Here is a 22,568-nt window from a genome sequence, read left to right as displayed (position 1 = left end):
ATGGATATGGTTGGAGGATATCAGCAGAGGAGAAAGTCCAAGATCTGGGAGCTATAGGCTGAGCTTGTTCCCCATCTTTTACTTAATCTACTGCCTTCTAGAGAGTCTAGGGATAAGTGGATTTGAATTGTGAATCAGATTTTCTTTGAATCAATGTTTCTCAGACTTGTGATTCCTCAGCACACGTTACTCTGGATTAAAGTTCACAATGAGCCTCTTTGTTGAGGCACCTCCAAGTCACTCAGCTGCCCCCCAACCACCTGGTAGGTCATAATCTGGCACATTCCTCCCTGCAGCTCCATCTCACAAACCCACACCACAGAAAACTCCCACTGTACTTGGATGCCTGTTGGGAACAAATGCTGTATCCTCTTCCTAGCTGCTCAAAGGCGAGTTTCATCTTCACTTCTCTGGCCAGACACCTGCCAAAACATGAACCTAAACACTTTCAGAGTTTGGTGCCTTCAGCCTCCTTCCTACACAGGCAGAAGGAACTGCCCAAATTTGAACCCATGCCCTGCTGCTTGCCAGCAGGTCTAACTGAACCATTACATTGTTGTTAGACATTCCAGCTGTGCTGCTTACTTACTGTCATTGCGTTACTTTACAAAAACCCCAAAGATCAGTTTGAAATGTCTTGGTTTTTTACATTAGTGAAATACTCCTTTCAGTTATTTCTTAACCTTCAGCAGGTTGCTCTTCAGTTACCATGACACCCACTAATGTGCAGAAGACCAGAGCCTAAGAACTGAGTTGCACGAGAAGATGGACCAGTTGTCGAGCAGATAACTCTAAAATGCACACAGAGGCTCCTCAGCTGATGTAAATCAGTGTAGCACTATTGAAGTTAGAATTATAAATCTCTCCCTCTGTCTCAGTAAATGCCTTATGGGATCAGAGAGCCATGCCTGCAAGTTGCATCACTGGAACAAATGTTTTGCTGCAGAAACCTTTTTGCCAATATACAACTACTTCAGGCTACACAAATCTGAGCACAGTTGATTCTAGGTATGCACTTAAAACTGCTGTTCTTTTTCTCCCTCTTTTTTCTGCTACCGACATATTGAAATACTTCAAAACACTCAATTTCTAGCAACACTAGTAAGCTAGAAACATTTAGAAGCAGCAACAAATAATAACAATATGACACGCTATTTGTCACATAACAAGTCTGACCATTGTTCTGAAGCACTAGTCACCTAGCCTATAGGACATCTGTAACCCAATGTCTTGTCTTTTTGGTTTCCCTTTGGTCACTTTTCAGACTGCCTGACTCCCCAAGGGGCTCTGAACAGCAGTCCAGAAAACCCTTGAGCTGAGCCAGGAACTGCTGAGAACTAACCAACAGAAACACCCAGCATAAGAACACGTCCAATTCCTTATCTGGCACTTCACTGCTAACACAAAAGGAGACCAACTGAAAACAGTTCCAAGAACACAGGGAGGGGGGAAAAAAAAAAAAAAAAGACTTCCTAGAAAACCTCCACCTTCAGCATTCACATGTAATGGCTTCTTTCTGATCCAACCTATCATTTATTAAGAACACACTCCAAGGCATTTGTTGTTTTCCTCGCAGGACACAACTTCAACAATCCCAAATCATAGTTATGATACAAGTTTCAACAAGTTAATGAAAAGCCATTACTGAGGGCCTGATCAGGCCAACACTCCCTAATGTGCAACTTACCTTAGAGCTGCGGGAACTAGCATCACATTTCCTACTTCCCTTGTCAAAAGCCCTCAGGCAGTCAGCTTTGTTTTTACTTTTATGCTTACCTCAAGTCAGGAACACAAAGTTGTGGCAGTACTCCTTGAAGTCTGCAGTTTAAGATGACCATGCTAAAGCAAATTGGCGGGCAAGGTAAGTCCAGGTGGTACCTATTCCTGAAATTAGGCTGAATTGCTCCAAGGGCTGAGATATAGGGATTCTCAGTGGGACTGGTTGTTAGCTGGTTCTGGTGAAGGATGTTATGAAGGGCAGGTTTTGATGTCAGTGCAGACAAAGCCTCAAAGTTTAGATAGTAGTTCAACCAGATTTTGGCCACCTGCATTGTTTAGTGGCTCTGGTATCAAACTAAGACTAAAAGGAAATTTGTGGCTAATAAGAAAATAGAGAGTGAGAGAAGCTTCAAGCAGCTGGTGCTGTTATGTACTGGTTTTCTTTGTAATTGGTTTGGTAGAAATCTTTTCTTTTACAATATAAAAGACAGAAATCTCTGACATTTAAGTCTGGTCTTCGCTTAAACAGACACTACTAATTGTGGCCATTAACACCAGAGTTGAATAATTAAATTCATATTGCATGGGAGCTATTCTGAAACAAAATCCAGGGCTTTATCAGTGAAAGCCTAATGTATTAACCCTGCTGTGCTTCTAATGCTAGAATTGTCCTAGATGTATCTTAATGAAACCTGCTTTAGTTACTTTTTATTTAAAAAAACAGAAGATACACAATATTGTAACCTATTTTAGGTAGAGACAGATGAAGAAGAAAAAAAAAGTAGGAAAATGTGTCATTAAGCAATTGATTCATCACATTCAATATCTTCACTCTACTTAAAAACTGCAGTTTATTGTATACCTTTTAAACAATTATCAGCTTTTTCTCATCCCGCAAGAGTTTAAAGGGGTCTATTTTCAATGTAAGAATTCAAACAACAAAGTATTTTTATTTCTTCCATCATAATATTGCACACCAAATCTGAGCTCTGCAGCTAGTTTGTTGAAGTCCTCTGTAATCCTTAACATGTTACTAACCTGGATTGCCTGCTGAATTTTGCTAAGTAGAGAGAGAAGTAAAACAAAGTGAATAGTTTGGGTTTTGTTGATGTAGTTGAACTTTTAGGAACAGAAATAAGTGCAAATACAAACACAAGTATGTAACTTACCAGAAAATATTTAGCAACTTTCCTGAAAGTATAACAACAAAAATCTGCTAACACTGTGTATGGAATACGAAGACTGAAAGAAAAGAGGAGGTGAAACAAAACCTCCCATCAAAACGACATGGAAGAGATTTGAATGTTGTGGCACAGACCTTCCCCCTGACTTTCCCCACACTGCTCAGAGACTGAGCTCCGAGTCTCTAGTGCATGTGGCAGTCAGCAACACTTAAAATCCCAGTGACCTAAGGAAAAAATGAACCACATTTCACACTTTCCTTCCTGCTGGAAAATCAAAATTCAGAAATGCGTAGTCTTTCTTCTTCTGCTTTACAAGATTAGGCTGTATCCAGCTGGGAAAGCTTTATGGCAGCTGTGGGACAGGTAAGTTTACAATGACACCCAATATATGTTTGATTGCCCCTTTATTTAAATTTAATCACCTTAGTAAGATCAATGTGACTTCTGCCAACAGTTCATGATGCACTATCTTACATTTGCTTTAACAACTACTTACAGAAATGAGTGAAGCCTTTGGAACGCTATAGGAAATGCAACCTGCCATATGCTAGGTTCGATAGCAGGTTGGATTTGGAAAGTTCCTGCTTTCTCAGGCACTGGTTCTCAGGGAGGCTCAGGGCAGCAGCCTTCAGCATCACCACGCCATAGAAAAAAATGGAGTGGTTATCTGACTGAGCTGCAAAAAAAACCTCCTAAGAAATTTGGTTTTCATTAAGGCTGTCCACAAAGCTGGTATCATAGCTCGGGAAGGGGACAAGGCTTTGTGGCACGGAGGTGAAAGGGGCTCCTAGTGCTGGCACCAAAACTGTGGCATGATACTCAGTACCTCATCCGCTGCAGTTGCATATGGCAAAGCCAAGCCTGCTGCCAAGTCAGGGAGCAAAACTAAGACAGAACTGACATCTATAAAAATATGCCAAGCAGAGTCTGAAATTTCAAAGCATTTTTTGTTACCCCTCAAGTCTTTAGTGAAACACCAAACCCCTGCAACTCTTTTTACCTTTCCAGATTGGCTCATCCAGCTGCTCAGACAGTAAAATGACGCCTTTTTTACTGGTAACAGCATCAACAAAAATTCAGAGGGCTGCACCCTGTCTAGCAGCAGTTGCTAGGGAGCACCAGGTTTTGTGTGCAGCACCAGTAAACCACCAAACTGGAGGCTGGAGGAGCGGTTCCTGCTGCAGCCCAGACTCCCAGGGGAAGGCAATGATGCAGTCTGCTGGTGTGCACCTGGCCAGGCTCTGCCTGCTTAGCATTAGCGTGCTGCTTTTCCTTTGCAGCCTTGTATGCAGGAGGCTGTAGTTTATCCTAACCTTCCTTCCCAAATTCTGCTGCTAAAGTGTGCAGAGCAACCCTACAAGCACAAGTTTTCCCTCAGCTCTAGCAACTGTTTTGAGTTCTGTGTCACCGAGAAACTCCCAGGAGGCCTGATGAGCATAATACTGAACAGGTCTGCAAAGTCTGAGAACTATCTAGATTGAAGTTCTCAGCACTATTAATATTCATGCAATGGAGTATTATAACTTTAGGCATTTTTTTCTACAAATAACATAGGTCTTGAGGTTTTGTGCTGAATTAGGTTAAGTTTTATTTCATGGTAGCTTTCTGAGCAACACTGAAGACAATAACTGAGGAGATGTTCTGGCCGAGGAATTTTTGTTTCTAGTACTGTTTTTGCTAAGAGGTAATTCAGCAAAAATAATGCATAGGCTCATTGCTTTTCTTAATTGAAATAGCAAAGAACTTGACCAGAGCAGAGCTGCAGAAGAGATATTATGTTATCTCGCTTTTGTTCAAGCGTACGACATGGTTCAAGCCCGTTACATTGGCTAGGCTACAATAAGTATTTGACCTGTGAGTGCCAGAAGGAAATTTATCCTTATTTCCTTCCCCAATTACATAAATCTGAATGACAAGCTATTTAATCTGGGTAATACTTAACAGCCGCTGATTGCAGCTGTTAATATTGCCCGAAGGAATATCAGCTACTAGTAAAGAAAGCTGTGGCAACACCTTGCTAATGAGAATCATATTTGAGGATACTCAGACTAACAGTTTTATTCCTACAAACCATTCATTTGAAAAAAAATAATTAATTTTATAATGACAGGGTCAGTAAGAGGGTCTAATTATATAAGAATCCAGTAAATTTTTGAAAACTTATTTGGACTGCCTCTAAATATCCTGGAATTGCCTGCAGCTTTCCCTCTCAGGCAGCTTTTTTTTTCTCACTTTCTTACTGAAAGCAACTGCTTTCAGGCTGGCTTCTTTAATTAAAACTTTCAAAGCACTTTACATTGTATGATATAGCCTACACAGAAGCACCATTTATGAAAGTGAAGATGACCCTCAAAATAACCCTTGAAAGCACAAGGGGATTAAAAATGTTTTTTATTCCCCCCTGCCCTTTGTATTTCAGGACCACCTTTCCTGCTGACTCTTGGAGGTCTACAGGTTTTCCCTTCTGGAAAGGGGCTTTATGTCGCACTGCTAACTTTTATATTTGAGTTAGGTGGAACATAATAATCTAAAGGGATTGATCATAAGAGCAATTGTCAGGACTGTAACACTTCCTCTCTTTAGTGCTCCCCTTTTCAGGGGAAAAAGACAGTATTCAACACAAATTTATGGTATTATTTTTTCCCTTCCTACGAACGAGGGTCTTCCCTAGGGAGCTTGTTTAGCACTCTACACTACAGCCTTCTAGAAACTTTTGTGTCACCTGCCTACAGCAAAATCATGCTCTGAAGGAAGAATCGGCCTGCAGCCATCTGCTTGATTCCTCAGCTTATGTCCATGGGCTCTGTCTTTGAAAAGCTGGTTTGGGATTTTTTCTGTGAAGCGGAGCTGTCAGATGCAGAGACTTCCAATGTTTAGTGCTCTCTAAATTCTGAATGTTTTTAGTTCTCAAAGATTTTGGTTGCCTTTGGACTTAATGTGATACAGGTTTGTCTGATGAGAAAAGTAATTTTCTAAAGGAAGCCAGAGAGTGTGGCACTGTGCTTTCAACCTGCCACGCAGAAACTGCTCTTCATCACATAATTTAATAATTTTCTGTTAAATTGTTGCTAATTTATTGAGAAAATATCCAAAGAGCACTGAGGAAGTGTAAAATGTTAAACTTTGCTGGCTGTCTGTTCTTCCTAGGGGCCTGGACTTATTTAGCTGAAGCTAAATAAAAAAAGGTAGCAGAAGGACTGACTAAACAAAACTATTATTTAGGCTTGCACCATTAAGAGACAGCAAGATTATTCCTTTTTCACAAGGCTTGCCAAATCTGTATAGTTTCAGATTGTATTGTGCAGCTTCATATAACAGCTATATCTTGTTTTCTTTAACACACAGCTAAGTACCTTAAAAGTTGTTCTTTCTCTCTCTTTCTGTATGTATGCATATAAAATTAAAATATCATTACTGAAATATAAGTAGTTAAATTAAAGTCTTTTTATTCTAGGCTTGAGCAACTACATAATTATATGTGATTGTATTTTATTATAATTATATATTGATTATATTTTATTCAGTTACAGAAGAGTTTGATTTGTTTAGACATGAGAGAATGTACTACCAAGTACAAAACAACAACTCAAGAAACAAGTTACTAACTGGAGAGTATGTAAGCTAATTGAAATTAAGTTCCAGGCTTATATGCATTTGCCAGTATTTTTGATTGCAAAATGTAATCTCAAAAAAGCCTCAAAGACTGGAATTTGATGAGATACTGCTGACACTCCCTGGCAACACTAATAGCCTAATTCAGATAAAGATCAACTTGTCACAGAAAACAGCACTGTTACTGAAAACACGTTTCGACTGTGGTTTCCTATGAACTGTTGTTTAATTGTAGTGTAGTTTAAATATTACAACTGTGACGCAGTTATTTTCCATACTGGGGGATACCTTATTAGGATTTGCTCCCACCAAATCTGCTTTGCTTACCATGACAGTTAGACTACCACGGCTAAAGATAGATTATAGAAGAAAGGTGCTAACACATTCAAGCTTGAGTACACACTTAGACAAATACTATAAATAGAGTGATGTTTTGTAAACTAGTACTTGACAGAGGCACAGAATACATTCCCATGAGAATTTTCTGTGCTCCCTCTGTGGATTTATGGGAACAAGTAGCTGCTCTTAGTTAGATATCTAAGCTTTCTTTTTCTTACTATTAAATTCAAGTCCAACAGCAGCAAGAGACTGACAAAGCTTGCTAGCCATGAGCTTTCAGGCAAGTTACCCAATGTAGTTTTGCCAATACATTGATCTGTACTGCCCTTGCTATGTCTGCCCTGACTTTTCCAGGGTACAGTTAATTTTAATCAAGGTTCTAGTGCTGGTTTATTCTTGCTGTAATTGTGGTCTTGGTGGACCTGACAGACTTTGCGATTTGGTGTGGATTTGGAGAACATTCAGATATAGGTTCACTCTAGTGGGTTGTTAGGTGTGTTAGTAGTTGGGATGAAGTTAAATATCTGCCCATAAGGTTTCTAGGATCACAGATCTGAGCCTGCAGTGTTGCACAGCTCAAGTTAAACTGGGTCTTGATTCCAAACATTTCATAAATCCCAATGTTTTTGTTTAAAGCCGTGTCTTTTAGAAGTACAGTTTCACATGCAGTGTGCAATGGTATTGTAAAGAAAAGAAAGCAGCAACACTCTTGTAGCACAAGCAAACTAAAATATCATTATGTAGCATGCATCAGCCAAACCTGTTTTAACTCCAGTTATATTTGCATTAAGCTATTGCCACATATGCAGAAGTAATTAACCCTCTCATAAAAATCGGTATATTTATATAAACAATCTTAGGCAATCTTCTCTCTGATTGCACTGTTTCTCTTATTTTATAAGTTACTGTTGCCAAAACTATTACAGTATAGATAACAGAATGAGCAGAAGTGGAGAAATAATCCCCAAAATGTCTTGCACTGTATCATCGCTATAAATATCAAAAATGAGGCTGTGTTCCCAAGTCAGGGTAAGAATCCAAAAATCCTTTCTGATATGATATTACTGCTATGAAATTTATAAGAAGATATCCATGGCAAAGGATGGTGTTGTCACCAAGACTTGTGGTTTGAGATTGAAATTCCCTGTTGATGAGATCATCTATGCTACTAGTTTCCTGAGCTGATGCTGTCACAGCATCATCCTTTATCTTTACTTGCAGCCTGACCTTGGCTCTGCTGTAGTTATGTCTGGTTAAATTTTCATTGATGCTGGTTGCAGTAAATTTACTTTGTCTCCCAAGCAGGGCGTAGGCTTGGGAAATAGGCCCCAGATATTTGGCTGTATCTCTGAAAACTGACCTTATCTATCTTTGAAATTTCTTCTCTCTTTCCCAACCTTCTCTCTGCAACTGGGAATTGTTAGGCTGTTATATGTCTTGAAAATGAGATCTTGGCTAGCTCTTTTTTTCTCTACCTGTTTCTTTTATTGGAACAGGTCATTTACATTACAAATCTTCTGGAGCTCAGTATGTCCATGAGGCCTCGTTTCCTACAGGAATGAAGATGAAAGAAAATTTTCATTCTTGTTGTCACTTCTGTTGTATCTTTTATATTTTGTTTGATTGTAATAAGTTCTATCTACAATCATGATTTTATTTTCGTAGTTCAGTGCAACCTGCTTTCACACAGCTTTACAGTACTCAGTAAAACCATAGGAGAAATGTGAATTACGCACTACTGTCACTCTAAAAACATTCCAGAAAAGAAAAGCAAGAAAACAGAAAAGAAGCAAATATGTAGCTGCTGGGAGGCAGGAGGTTTCAGTTCCATCATGTAGAGTATTTAAAATGACATCCCCAAGGTCAGCTAGGACAGCGGTTTCATTTGTTGGGAATCAAAGGTACAATTAACCGTGACTTTGCTAGGAAGGCTTCCTATGAAAGAAGGAGCTCTTTGCTTCTTTACTTGAAGTCTGTCATATCCTTACACGACGCAGACAGATAGGTGCCATTTAGGAAGTGGCAGCAGGTCGTCTGGATTAGTAGATTTAGCTTGAAGGCTTTGACAACCTAGGTGCAACATAAGCAGTACAGCTAGTAGAGTGAAGCTTGAGACAGATGAACCAATCTATATTTCACTAACAACAAAAAGTGTGTGTCTACTCCCTTGTCACTTGGTTATCCTGCCCATTTTGCTGCCTTTTGTCAGCTCCTGAGATTTTTTTCTCACATAGCAGAATACGCTATGATTAAGAAAGCTGCTGATCTGGCATCCCCTGATCCATTGCCTTCTTCCTCCTACACCTGCACTGCAACAGCACAGCTTCACCACAGCTCTGGCCTGTATGTAGCAGGGGGTGATCCATAACCTGGATAAGCAGTCCAGTGCAAGCCAGGACTTCATGCCTAGAATGACTCCCTCCTCACAGTACTCGTGCCAAAGGGTCTGTTCCTCAGACCGCAACCCTGCCTCAGGAATTGCCCCTACCCTAGGGCCCCCATATGTGTGCTCCACCTGTGACCCCACTACATGGGCTTCCTGCCTTTCCCATCCCAAACCCTAGCACATGGAGCCTTGGATATGGGCAGATTAGAGAAGCAGAAACAACCACTTGAGACGGCACTCACTTTCCAGTTTCATTTCTGCAGGCGGTGTGATGCATAGCACTGCAAGCCAATAGGATGTGTCTATCTGTAAACACTTGGGGCAAACGGGCAAACCGTCATAAAAGAAATAAGGATGTGAATTTAAAGTGCATTAGTGAAAATTAACTAAACCTTGTACAGAAAGCCTCCTTCAGCATTAACTTCATTTGGGTCCACATTTACTCCCCAAAAGCAATCCTTTATGTCTCCGTTTACCTGCAAACAGTACTTCAAGCTTATAGAATTTACCATACACATCTGATAAAACCAGGAATATGGGCAAATGAATCAGATTTAACAAATGCTGGTTTAGTACTTGAATTTGCTCCTTTTATTTGGTTATTTCACCTTGTTATCTATATAATTTTTAAGATGACATAATACAATATAAAGTCAACTTTCCTCCATTATAACGATTTCCTTGTAGATTTGTTATCAATGCATGTGCCCTCTCCTGGCTAACTCACAATTTCAAATCATCATCTAATTTTTCTATGCCTTTTAGCATGTAATCTTTTCAGTTACCAAGGTCACATGGAAGTTTTAATGTATTTCAGTGCAGTTTTTCTCATGTGTGCGCTGTAAGAGTAGTGAAAAATGATATATTGCAGTTTTTCCATTTAGCTTAGTACCAACTTCTTCTACAGATGGTAGTCTGTCAAGATTAAAAGAGCTATAGGAAGAATATACATGCAGACAGTCAGCAGGTATCCCTTCAGCCTCTAGACAGAGTGCTTAAAACCAGTCCTTTTCCAGCTCTGTCACTATTTCATGCATAGTAATAATCTCTGGCAAGTTTTTTTGTGTTTTCACTGGATTGTATGTTGAAAACAATACAGTTACACTTAAAACTCTTCTGTATTTTATTTTTTAAAGTAAGTTTCATTGAAATGGTATATGTGGTGGCATTAGAGTCTGGCATACAACAGTGTTAATCTCCCTGCTTAGTCCCGCCAATGCATTGATCTGCAGTACAATTACTATTTTTATCCCTACTGTTTGAAGTACAGTCAGTCATGAACACATTTCCATTAAAGACTAGGCATTGAACCATTTCAATCTCTGACTAATAAAAAGTCAGAACATTTCCATTAAATCCACACAGAATCTCGGCGCTACCATTGGTGCTGGCAGAGCAGCAATTTTCTGTTTCTTGAGTACTGCATCTGCCATTGTCAGTGACCTACACTGAGTAGACAGCTAACTTTTTCCTTTGCTCCTAAGTAATACATCCTCAGTATTACTGTCCCAGATATGTTTGATCTATGTGTAAATCTACTATTCAGCTGGCAGAGGGAGAACACCACAATAAAATGGAAAGCCTGAAGAATAAGCAATGGGTCCAGGAAAGAAGAACCAGTAACCCCTTGACACGGATAAGGTCTGAGGGGAGAGACCTCCGTTCTGTTAGATCAAGGGACAGAGATTCATACTGTTGATGTGAAAGTTTTAGCACTGCTCCTTGCTTTGTAGAGGACAAAAAATACACATCCATTTTTGTAAACTTAGGAAAAAACATCCTTAAAAATATGAAAGTATTAGAATTGTCTTCCTCAGGCAGGCTTAACTCCTGCTTGCTCTGGGAATATCAAATTTAAATTAATTACCTGATTATATATTTATCTATGCGTTTATTACAGGGCTGCTTTGGGCTGCTTTGTCATTCTGTGGGAAAGGTGAGTAATGCTCTGTAAGAAAACAGGGCTCACTGGTGAAGGAGGCTACTGTCTGCAAAAGTACCCCCTGCCCAATTTGTGACACAAATTGTACGCTGGGCAAACATTGAGGTGTGGAGCTTCAGCTGGTGGGGAAGGGACCTGGCCTGGCTGTAGCTGTGGAGAGCAACAGGGCTCCTCTGCTGTGTTATCCCAGTGGGGACAAGGGAGAATTTTGGAGGCTCAGGTAAGCTCAAACATCTGTTTTTAATAGATGAGAAGAGAAAAATTAGGTAAACAAGGTTATGGGAAAAGGTAAAGAAACATCCAGCAGAAGATGATGAGGAATAAGAGGCAGTACTAAAAATTAATAGCAGATGGGAAATAGGTAGTGGGCAATTAGGCATCTTTTAGCGTGGTTAGCCAGCCTCTGGCCCACAGCTGGCCTGGGGTCCGGTAGAGCAGCTCCATCTGCCTGCACTCTGCCTGGGAGGTGCACTAGAGTGGCATAGAGTGGTGCTTAGAAGGATGGAAACACCAGGCATAGGTTATATGACTAATCTTAATTTTGCTCTTGTGTATGTGTTTTATGAAGGTGACACGATCACATATTGCTTTTTTTCCTCACAAGGCCTAAGCTTTTCTTCGATGGAGGTTGGGTGCTGCCAGCAGCCATCCCACACGCTTAATGAGCAGCAATTAAGTATTTTATTTTTTCCTTGTGTTCAACGAACAGCATCATCTTGAGGAAACTGGCAGAGCTCTCATGTAACGCCCACAACTCTGTAATCAATGTCAGAGGCTGCCATTTCTTTACTTTTAAGGGCAGCAGGGTCTGTACAGCCATTACCCTCTGAGCACCCAGAGCTTGGTAGTGTTGTAGAGAAGCTCAAGTGCGGAAAGCAAAGAAGCATGGCCAGCAGATCGAGGGAGGTGGTTCCCCACCTTTACTCTGCTATGTTGAGATCACACCTGGAATACTGCATACAGCTCTGTAGCCCTCAGCAAAGGAAAGAAATGGACCTGTTGGAGCGGGTCTAGAAGAGGGCCACAAAAATGGTGAAAGGAATGGAACACCTTTCCTATGAAGAGAAGTTGAGAGCTGGGGTTGTTCACCTTGGAGAAGAAAAGACTCCACTTATGGCAGCCTTTCAATACTTAAATTGGGCTTATAAGAAAGATGGGGAAAAATATTTTAGCAGGGCCTGTAGCAATAGGAGGAGGAGTAATGATTCTAAACTAAAAGAGAAGAAGTTTAGAGTAGATACTAGGAAGAATTTTTTTTTTTTGCTGAGGGTAGTGAAACACTGGAACAGGTTGCCCAGAGAGGTAGTGGATGCCCCACCCCTGGGAGGAGACACCTCCCATTTAGGAGGAATAGGAGACATCTAGTTGAAGGTGTCCCTGCCCATGGCAAGGGGGTTGGGAGTGGATCATCTTTAAGGTCCTTTCCGACGCAAATCATTCTAGGATTCCATGTATCTACTCTATGAAACTTTCAAGATCAGGTTGGATGGGGCTCTGAGCAACCTGATGGGAGTTGAAAATGTCCTTGCTCACTGCAGAGGGTTTGGACTGGACGACCCCCATAGTCCCTTCCAACCCCAAACAATTCTGTGATTCTGTGATACTATGATTCTATGATTCTGTGATTATATGATCCTGTGATTCTATGATTCTAGGATACCATTATTCTGTGATTCTATGATTCTGTGGCTCTATGATTCAACAATTGTATGATTCTATGACCCTCTGATTCTGTTATTTAATGGTTCTAGGATTCTGTTATTCTGTGATTCTGTTATTCTGTGATTCTAGGATTCCATGATTCTGTGATTATAGGATTCCGTGATTCTGTGATTCTAGAATCCTATGATTGAGTCTGTGATTCTACAATTCTCTCTCTGTACTCGGCACTGTACTCTGGAGTGAGTCCCGAGAAGAGCAATGAAGCTCGTGAAGGGGCTGGAGAACAAGTCTTAGGAGAAGCAGCTGAGGGAGCGGGGGTGGTTTAGCCTGGAGAAGAGGAGGCTGAGGGGAGACCTCATTGCTCTCTATAACTACCTGAGAGGAGGTTGTAGAGAGGAGGGAGCTGGCCTCTTCTCCCAAGTGACAGGGGACAGGACAAGCTGGAATGGCCTCAAGCTCCACCAGGGGAGGTTCAGGCTTGACATCAGGAAAAAATACTTCACGAAAGGGTCATTGGGCACTGGAACAGGCTGCCCAGGGAAGTGCTTGAGTCACCCTCCCTGGAAGTGTTTAAGGCACGGGTGAATGAGGTGCTGAGGGGCATGGTTTAGTGTTTGATAGGAATGGTTGGACTCGATGATCCGGTGGGTCCTTTCCAACCTAGTGATTCTACGATTCTATGAATTCTATGATTATGTGATTCCGTGATTCCATGATTCTGTGACTCTATGACTCCGTGATCCCATGATTCAATGATTCTACGATTCTGTGATTCTAGGATCCCACGATTCTATGATTAGGCGATTCTGTGATTCTATGGTTATGCGATTCTACGAGCCTGCGATTCTATGGTACTATGACTCCATGTGATCATACGATTCTATTATTCCGTGACTCTGGGATCCCGTGACTCTGTGGCGGAACCTCCCCCACCCCCCGCCTCTTGCCCCTCATTGGGCTCGCGGGGGCGGGGCGGGCCCGTGCCTCGCCCCAAACCGTCGCGCGGCCCCGCCCCCTGTCCCGGGCTGAACTGCTCTGACGTCATCTCCGTGCGCCGCCTCGGGGGCGGGCTCCGTTGCCGGGTTACCGCTGTCATCCGTGCGCGCCGCCGCCGCGCTCTCTCTCTCGCTCCCTCTCTTCCCCCCTTCTCTCTCTCTCTCTCTCCTTCGCTCCCCGCCCCCTCCCGGCGCCGCAGGAATATCCGCGCATCCCGGGGCGCCGCGTCCCCCGCGCCCGGCCCTGCCCCCGCCGCCCACACATGCCGGAGACCGCGGCGTGCGAGGCGCCGCCCCGCGCCTCCCGGTGGGGCCCGTAGCGCCGCCGGGGCCCCGCGGCGCGTGCGGCCCGAGCCCCTGCGGGCGGCGGCGGCTCCATGTGAGCGGTGGGCGGCGGCGCCCCCTGAAGCCGCCGGGACCCCAAGCCGCGCACCCCCCTGCCCGTGGCCACGCCCGGCCCCGGCGGCGGCACCGGGGCGCGCGCAGCCCCTCCGCCCGCCGGGGCAGCGGGGGCTCCGCCTCGCCGGCGGGAAGGCGCGAGCGCGCGGAGAGACCGGCGGAGCCCGTCCTGAGAAGTGAGTGCGAGGCGGGGGGCGGGGGGCCGGGTGTCACGGTGCTGTCTGCCCCGGCAGCTAAGTGCGGGAGAGAGCTGGCTGTCCGGTTTTGTGTGCTCCGTGGCCGGGAGGGCCGGGTGTCCCGGGACCGAAATGCGGTGGGGGGGTGGGAGCCGGGTGCGCCGGAGTTCGATGTCCTGGGAGAGAGAGCTGGGTGCCCCCGTGCTGGGGTTTGGGGAAGAGATTTGGGTGTTGGGTGTCCTGGTGTCCGGGAGGGCTGGGTTCCCCGGGGTAGAGGGTGGGTGCCCCAGTGCTTCCTACGCGGCTCCCGTTGCCGGCTACGCCCGCCCCGGGCTGGGGAGAGCTGGGGGCGGGGGGGAAGGGAGCTCCGCCGCCCTCGGAGGGGGCTGGGGTCTCCCTCGCGACTTCTGGCGCCCCCGTTGTCGCCCGGAGCGCCGGCCCCCGCGAACAAAGGTGGCTCGGGGGCCGGGGACCACCGCCCGCGGGAGCTGAGCGGAACCGGTGGGGCGGAAAGTTGTGCGAGGCTGGGAGCACGGAGCGGCGAGGCTGGCGAGCACCGCCAAACCCCCCACGCCCCCGAGTTTTTTTTCCTTTGAAGGGTTGAGTGGCTCCTAATAGACCCTGTGGCTGCCTCCTGCCTTGTCATTTACATAACACTTGGGTGGAAAATGCTGCTGTTATTGTCACGGGAAAACGTTATCTAGGAGTTGCTTTATCGCCTTTCTAAATGCAGTTTCAAAGCCAGAAGTTGTTGGCTCTTCCTGTTTATCGGAGAAGTTGCTTCTTCGCGAAGTACCGGCGAGTGCTCTTGCTCTCACTCCAATGCTCTCTCTGAGGCTGGGGAACGAAGGGTCGCCTCTGGGACTGTCTGTCTGCGTGGGGTTTGTTTGACTTTGCTTTTTAGTATTTCTGCAATTCGCAGGATTTCCTCCTGAGCAAAAACGACGGCAAAGCTTAGATTGTTACAACAGACTGTCTTGACTTGCTCTTAACTGAAGAAGACACCGCAATGTTTAGTCAGGGAAGGTCTGTCGGTGTTAAATTGTACTATTCGGGAGTTAAAATTTATACGACGCTTAAGTTTCATATGAAGAGGATGTACTGGAAAGCAGAGAGAGGAGGTTGAATGTTCCTTATTTGATGAGACAGTGTTTAGACGTAGATCCCGAAATCATTAACTGTGCGAAAGCTGTTTGCATGAGTCCAGCGTTATTGCTGCTTCCTCTCCACGTCTGTCTGGATGGGGTCTGGAAGACTTTGAAGGAAAAAGGTGCAGGTTTTGTCTCGTTCCTCATTAAAGAAGAGTGAAAAATTCTGTTAACTTCCTGTGAGTCAGTTGCTAGGGTCCTGCTCTTCTTTGTTTTCTTTACCAGATGGAATTGAAAGTAGAGAAAGAGAAAATGTAGTAGAAATTTGTAGTAGCTGAAGGACTAAAGTACATACATGTGAACTAAAAGCCATGCACCACAATTCCAGAAAAGTGTGCTTGCTCTGTGCTTTAGTTTGTTTGTGCTACACACTTGAGAACATTTACAGTCTGTTTCACAGCTGTGTGCTAGTCTGTTCCACTGAGAAAGACAGCCTGTGAAAACTCGGGGGGAGGAAACCTAGACATCAGTAGGAAGTTCAAAGGTAGACGGGGCACCTGACATTTTGCAGTTCACTTTTCAGACCAAGTATGCTGACAGGTAGGAAGACTGTTTGTTTTTTGTTTTGTTTTGTTTTTTTTTTAAGACAAGAATCTCTCTGTATCTTAAGCTTCCTGTCATCACTGCTGTTACAAAGGGAGGTAAAAGAAGTTGAACTCTCCATTCAGTTCACTCTCTGCTTTTCTTGGCCCCGGAACTAAGAGGTCAGGACAGGAAGTTGCATTCTCTTCAGACCATAGTGTAGAGGAGAATGTCAATGCTATGCTGTATTTAATAACTACAGGAGCTAAAAGGGACTATGGCCTTTTTTCGATTCAGTGATTACACTTACTCTTATGTCACTTCCTGGTTCCAAACTTACATCTGTTGTTTCCCGCTCCAGCATCATCTGGTTGTTAATGGTAGCCTCCTTCTGTCTCTTGATGGCACTTATGCAACATTGTTGGTGTTCAAGGTTCATAAGTATCTCCAGAAGATATGTCACTTTGTGTTATTTAAACTATTTTTTTCAGGGTTTAGGTTTTTTTCCTTCTCCTGTTGTAGCTTAGATCTAATCAACCTAGTTCCTTTGGTCAAGCTCAGTAATTTACTGTTAAATTAATTTTTGGAAACATAAATTGTAAACTATGTAAATTTCATTTGCATTAACTATTAGAGAAACTTTTGTAAGTATCTTTTCAGTTCAGGGAAAGAAATATTTTTTACCTTTAGATGCTTAGATGGGCAGATTTACTTTCCCTTGTTATGTATGCATGTGGTACTTTGAAAAAGTTACTCCAATGGAATTTTTGTCTCTGAATCAGTAAAAGAAAGGCATGGTGTGTGATGGTTTTGGCCTGGCAATGTTATTGAATGGAGAAGAATGCTATTCTTCTCTTTTAAAGTAAGCTAAGTGTCTTTCGGTCAGAATGTTTTAAACTTGGGCTGTATTTAATGAACGTGTTTAATCTTCTGGATTTTTTTCTGAAGAACACATACTTGTTAACTGACTACATGTACATTCTGTTTTAAATAAAGGAACGTAGAGTAACACTAAGGAGTAACCCTATCTGCAGAGCTGCTTCAGCCTTCTCTCTTGTGGACTGTGTGTGTCAGGTAATTCTTGAAGGAGATGATGAGGATTACATGTAATTGCTCTTGAAAATGCTATTCCATTACAGAAAGTGTTGTGATTTAGTGCATTATTGGAAACTGATAGATGGTTCTGTACTGAAATGCTCCAGGTAGTCACAGGATAGACAAAATTTGTTTACTGTGATCACTTCTACAGACTTCAAGATAATCTCCTGTGACAGGGGAGGCTACAAAGACTTAAAATATTTGTTTGATGAAGAACTAGAACCATGTAAGGCTAGAAGTTAACTTGCTGTTAACAAATATCTTGGTTTTGCTTTGTGATCATAAGGTCAGTGGATATTACTCAGGCAGTTTTCGCTTAAATCGAGTCAGCTTAGTGCAGTATACTGTGTCTCAGTGGTCACCAGTGGATGTCCGTGAAAGACAGTTGGGAGCACTGTGCTCACAAGTCCTTGTCCCATAACACCGTTCTGGTTGCTGTCAGTCTGTGCTTGAGGGCTGTGTCATTTCTGTGTGTTTGGCAACCCTTAGTGACTTCCTCTTGGGTGTTTGGTGGCTTCAGGGGAAGAGTGGGCAATTCATTGCTTAGTGACTTATTTGAAATATGCAAGCCGTCAGCTGTGTTGGCAACCTCCTGAGTCCTGTGAGAGAAGAGAGGAAGAATACTTGAACCTTGTCCACTCCTGGCCTCTCACAGATATGTGTTCAATAGTAAGTGGAACACGATTCTCCAGCTTTCACTTTGTATACAATATGGGTGAGAAAATGAAGTGATAATTTTCTAGCTCTGTTCTATGATCAGTCGGAATCAGTAAATAAACATAATGGCTTGATTATGCGCTTACTTTAATATTAAGTACACGTTTGCCTCTCTCCTTTCAGAACTTCGCATATGTGAGACATTTTTTGGCTGCAGTGAATGCTGGAGGCATTGCAGCTCACTTGTGAGGGAACGTTTTTTGGGCAGAGAGAGGAAATGGGAGCAAGTATTCTGTTGCAGACTTGTGAATCCTGTGTTCATCCTGTATAAATGAATGCATTGCAGCTAAGCATTTTCTAATAGATACTTGCTGGGTTTTTTTTTGTCAGTAATGTGTCTGTTATGTCTGTAAGCGCTTCCACTTGCAGCCTGCATTCCTGAAGTTTATGCTTAAAGAAGCCTAATAATGGTGGGTTTCTTGTTGTGCGTGGGTTCTTTTCCCCTTATATTTACTTCAAAATAGCAAATTTCTTTTCAGAGCTTGATCAAAGTAATTTACATTTGAAAACATAAGACATGTATGTTATAAAATGCATTCACTCCTGTTTGTGCACACTGTGACAAAAACTGTCTTCATCCCTTCAAGACTGTTCATTTTTGTGAAACTTACAGGTCTTCATTATTCAGTAGCTCTTCAATACTTTTGTTCTCAATATTCTCTGAAACAACTGCAGTTTTTCTTACAAGGGTGAAACAATGTATTTTTTCCCCAATGCTCTTTTTTTTCTTAAATTGGCAGCAAACATGTTTTCCCATTTTTTCGAGGTAGTGGAAGATGTTGCTATTGGCTAGAGAATACAGCACCTACAGCTTGGCTGGTAAGGGGGGGTGTGTGGAACACTCCTTATTGTCTGCAACTTAGCTTGCTTAGCTCAGATGAGCTTTGCCTGCATTTTGAGCTGAGATGATTGGCTTTGCACTGGAGGATGAGGAGTGCTGGTGTGTGCTATTTTGCTGGTACGATTCTCACGTGATGATTTCAGCAGGTGCCTGCTATGCTCACAAGTAGCTACAAGAGAAGCTTTTTTTTTGTTTTTTTTTCTTCTTTCTTTTTCTTCCCCCTCCTAAATCCTTCCAATCTGATAAACATTGGCTGTTGTGGTATGAACTAGTAGAATTTATCTCTTTTTTTGATCAACCACTAATAAGCACCTAAAATGGAAAGCACAGGTTCTTTTAATTGTATTTGCTATTTTCAGTTTGGGCTGTAACTTTGAGTGGTACCAATAGGATACATTTTCCAATGCCACTTACCTTGGAATGCTTTTTTTTTTTATACAATTGCCCTTTAATGGTCTTGCAAAAGGTTGAGAGTGCCGTTTGGATTTTGTAACTCAAATACATTGTTATGCTAGTGATTAACATTTTGGTGTGTCTTAGGTGTCACATGGGCATGGGTCATTGGGATGTTGAGGGGGGTGGGAAGTAATGAGTGTCTTGAAATTGCTCTGTCTGTGTTTGGTTATACAAGACTGCTTTATAGTAGCTGCAGTCTCAGGATTGCCTGTAGTCAGTAGTGGATGGATAAGGTGGCCTAAGTGAATTTAGTTTGTCTTGTGACCTGAAATTGGATGGCTTCTTACAACAAAGGGACAGCTCTGAGGTGGTTTAGGTTAAGTAATGCTTCCTGTTTAAAGACGGACTATCTAAGTTGTCCAAAATGTTAATCTTTTCAATTGCTTTCTTTCTTGAAACTTTTCAATAATATGGATGGTGTGAGTTGCCTGTTGCTTCTCTAGAGAAGTGGCACTTAATGGTCTATGAACTCTTCAGTGGGGGCAGGCTGAGGTGAGGTATATTCAGAGGGCAGGGCATACTGCTGAAGCAACACTTCCTAAGTACAAGATTTGCCTCCTTACCAAGGCAGGAGAGCTGCCCACAGGTGGAGCCAAGAGGTGTGTGCTGTAGTAGGACCAGGTCTTATGGAGCTGGAGCTGTGGAGAAGAGGACATTGAGGGAGGAGAAGTTGCAGTTATTTCCTATAAACTCTTCATAAACCTCCATCAATGAGTCTTGACACTGCAGTATCCTGGGTTGTAGCCATGGATTCATTCTTTCCCATCCCTGATTCCCCACGCATGGGTGTCTCTTTGAAAATTGGAAACCTAAACTGATTCTGGAATAATCATAATGCTTGTTTCTCTGTTCCTTATCCAGTTCTTCAGCTTTTTGGTCCGATGTCAAAGCTTGTCATTCTCCCTATTCAGGACTTCTTCCTTAAGTCACCTGCGTAGCTAGGAAGGTGAGAGGAGACCTTGATGTCATACAGGTTGCCAGAGCCTTCCCCTGCGTGTGGTGGTGAAGAGCTGAGTGCACATGGAGTGTTGGGGTGTCTTTTTGATGGAGAGAAGTACTTCTGAACTTGGTCATGTTAAGTCACAATGCTTACAGAAGCCAACAGGGTACTGCAGGACAAGGTACTTGTCTTACTATATGACTAACAAGCACAAAACACCACAAGCCAAAGCCAATGGGGAAGAAAAGGTTTCAAGCTTTTTCTGAACTTCTCCTTTTTAGGAGGGTAAGCTGCCCAGTGTGTTCCCTGGCAAGTGCAAGCCTTTCAGCATTGTAGCATAGTTCATGCTTCACAAGTTGTTCACTGGCTATTGCAGTAGCTGTAAAATCTGGCATTTCTTTGCTGGACTTGGGTACATGCTTTTGTTTATTTCTCCATTGGTTATAAGGCTGTTTTTTTTTTTTTTTAAATATCTTCTTCAGTGTTCAAGGCCATAACCACTTAATAATGATAAACAAAACTGTGACTTTGGATTCAGCCATTTCTGAAGAAATGTTAACTTGTGTTTTGTGGCCAGGTATGGTCCTGTGGAGCTTGGCATGGTTTTGAATCTTTGTTGAAGGTAGGATGTTTACACCTCTGCTCTACCAAATGTGTCTTTGCTGCACAGTGTTACTTGCGGCCCTGAGCTTGAGTCAGGTGGTCAGTAAACCTGCAGTTTGCCAGGAGCGCTATCTTCTCTTGCTTATCTATCATGTAATTTTGTTTTAATTCATGCAATGATACTCAAAGCAAGAGATCTTCTAGCAGAATAGAAAAGGGCCCTGAAACTGCAATCCTAATAACGTTTGTTTCTAAGTTCTGCTGTGGCAGTTTCATCTGTTGTTGCCAGAGCTTACGAATATGTCTTTGGATCTGTAGCATTTCTGTGAGTGGGTGGATCACTGCCATGACAGGTAACTCTTTTTCCTTTACTGCAGAATTACGGTAGTGGCAGTTTTTATGGAACTTGAGAGCATCTTCAGCATCTTTTAAATCAAGCTAAGGCAAAGTTGCTGCTGTGTCTTTTTTTTCTCTCTCTCTCTCTTGTTTTTTTCTTTTTTTTTTTTTTGGCTAGGAAACTTGACATTATTTCTACACCTACCTAGATAGCAGGCCCTATTGGATATTTCAGCAAGATGGAATTTGAAGTAATCAGTTTGCTTGGGACAGCATGTTTGGGACTTGATTTTCTTCTGATTTGCTACTTGTTGCAAGAGTCCTGGGGGTGGGAGGCATGATTTGACCTCCCATGCTTCCGCTCTCCCCCCATGCCAAGCTGCCCTCCTGGTTCATACTTAAATTCTCTGTCTGGCCAAGAAAGGAGGAGATGTGCAGCCTTGTGATGAGCAATTGTGTCCCTCTGCTTTCATGGCGGGTTAGTTGTGGTATCAGGTGGGTTCTGACTCTGCTGTCTCTGATCCGGTTAAGAGCCAGACTTCACTGCTTGGCTCCTGGCTTGCACTTTGTCTTGTCCTGGATTTGCTCTGTACTACCAGCTGTGCAGCACATGGTCCTGAATGGCCTCTTGGTGTTCATGAGACATGGCAAGACATGGCTTTGGTAGCCTCTCAGTAACACAATAGTACTTCTAACTAAGTTTTAACATGATGGGAAGTGATAGTATGTGTGAAATAGGTCCTACTAAGAATAGCTTATGTGGGCTGTAATCTTAGGTGGGCTCTACCACATGTCTGAACTTTGTTTTACAGACCTGTAATACAGACGTGTGTTTGTGTTAATGACCCTGATTATCTCTATAGTGGCATTTTCTTACCTTGTCTAGATGTTTAACTTAATTTTGTAAGTTGTATGTACGTGAGAGTGCACTGAAGCTAGGGTGGTTCCTAGACATTCCTGGTAGCATTTGATTTGTTTCCGGGTCATACTGTTTCTTCATTTCAGGTTTTGTGTTGTATTCCTAGCTTTATAGTTTATTACCATGGTAAACTTTGCAAATTGTTTTGTTGTTATTTGTCCGTTGAATACTATTATGCTTGATTATTTTGAAACCAAGTAATTCCTGATATGCAACAGAAAAGGAGCTGATGCTGAAATAACTGGGGGTCAAACTTCATTACTGATGTTTGGTTGTGCCTGGCGTGAGCACTAGATAACACTCATTATGACTCAGGAGCACAGGGAAGGACTTCTTTGTTTGAAGGGTAGAGGTAGGTGGTGTCCCATATCATGGGGTGGATGTGTGGCTGTCTAGTTAGGGGAGCTACATGCTGCGGTTGCTGGCTGCTTATGTAGGAGGTATGCACAGTCATCCCGCTCAGCTTGTGTGCTGTTTACATGGGCTGTGGGAAGCTTTCGAAAGGGTGCTGGGAATGACTGGAAAAACAAAAGCTTGTTTGGTGGCACAGAAGAAATGTTACTGTTTTGGTACT

At 42.9% G+C, this 22,568-nt stretch overlaps 1 protein-coding gene across 1 annotated transcript in view; it reads left to right on the top strand.

Moving 5' to 3' along the window:
- Positions 1–14,335: 14,335 nt before the first annotated feature.
- The window catches only part of FBXW7 (F-box and WD repeat domain containing 7), a 185,306-nt gene continuing 177,073 nt past the window's right edge, over positions 14,336–22,568 (top strand). The window contains exon 1 of the mRNA XM_069855709.1: positions 14,336–14,414. The gene's annotated coding sequence lies outside the window, so the exon portion shown is untranslated. The remainder of the gene's footprint in view (positions 14,415–22,568) is intronic.

Source organism: Phaenicophaeus curvirostris, chromosome 4 (assembly GCF_032191515.1).
Source record: "Phaenicophaeus curvirostris isolate KB17595 chromosome 4, BPBGC_Pcur_1.0, whole genome shotgun sequence".
Taxonomy (NCBI): Eukaryota; Metazoa; Chordata; class Aves; order Cuculiformes; family Cuculidae; genus Phaenicophaeus; species Phaenicophaeus curvirostris.
This window is presented reverse-complemented; position numbering and strand designations above follow the sequence as displayed.